This window comes from Colobus angolensis, unplaced genomic scaffold (assembly GCF_000951035.1).
Source record: "Colobus angolensis palliatus isolate OR3802 unplaced genomic scaffold, Cang.pa_1.0 Scaffold245, whole genome shotgun sequence".
NCBI lineage: Eukaryota > Metazoa > Chordata > Mammalia > Primates > Cercopithecidae > Colobus > Colobus angolensis.
In genome coordinates, this window is record NW_012115655.1 from 1,881,768 (window position 1) to 1,883,079 (window position 1,312).

The following is a 1,312-nucleotide window of genomic DNA, read 5'->3' on the forward strand; positions in this document are numbered from 1 at the left end:
CCCCGGGCCTGAAGGGAGGGCAGGGAGGATCCCAGGTGCGGGCCGGGGAGCCGCAGAAGCGGGAGCGTGGAATTGGAACGTGAGTTGGGGGCTTCCTCTTCAGCGGGGCGCTCCGCTGAGGGGATGCGGGTCCCCGAGCCACAGCGGCCGGAGGTTTCAGCATGTTAAGCTCTTGGCCTTGGAGGCAAGATTTGGCCCCAGGACCAGAAAGTCGTGGTTTTACCGAAAGGATCCTGGAATGCCCCTCCAACCTGTCGCCATCCCCACCGGCCCTCCCGGGATGGAGGGGAGGGGTTAGAGAGGCTTTGGGGTTCCAGGGAGGGGGCCGGGGCCAACGCGCCGGAGCTGCGGGCAGTGCGGGGCGGAGTGGAAGCCTCGGGAAGTGAGGACTCCTGCAGGAAAGGCTGGCTTGGAGGGCTGTGGCCAGACTGCAGAAGACAATGAAGTTCTCCCCATCATGAATGTGGTTATGTTAAGAAATGGAAAGCAGAGGAAGAGAAATGCCATCAGCGATCTTATAGGCCTGACACATCATTTTTTTAGTTTGATGTTTGCTAGTATTTTCATCTAAGCCTTCAGCAGTTACAGAGTTGACCCACGTTTTCCATTCCCGTTTCTCGCTCACATGTAAAAAATGCGCCATAATATTATATAGTATTCAGCAATATCATTTCCCCTTAATGAGTAGAGAGTATTCAGCGTAGAAAAATTTAAAAATACAAGCAAAGCAAGAGAAACGGTCTAGAGATATTACCCTTGATGTATATTCCTGTTTGTGTATACTCTTTAAAAGATAGGGCAGATGATGCCCTGATTAGGAGTTTAGTTTTTCCGGGAAGCCTTTGAAGGTTTTGAGAAGGCGAGTAGCATGATCTGACTGCTATGTAGAGGAAGAGGGCTGGGGAGGAACCTACGAGGTCAGTTACTGTGCTCTTTGCAGTAGCTTAGACTAGGCCCATGGCAGGGAGATGGGGAAGTGTAAACAGATTTTTAAGTGTTTTGAAGGTAGAATGAACAAGACTTGGAAATGAATTAGTGAGGGAATGGTGGGAGTCTTTGCTTTTTTGATTTTTGTTTTGAGCACCTGAGTGAATGGTGGTGCCGTTTACTGAGATGAAGAATAGAAGAGAGAAATTTGAGGTGGGAAAAATATCGAAATCTATTTTGGATGTATTAAATTTTAGATGCATATTAGTTATGAAGTCGGTGTGTTGAGGCAGTTGGATGTAGAGGGCTGGAACTCAAGGAAGAGAGAGGCTAGAGATAAAAATCGGAGTGGCTGGGTGCAGTGCTCACACATGTAATCCCCGCA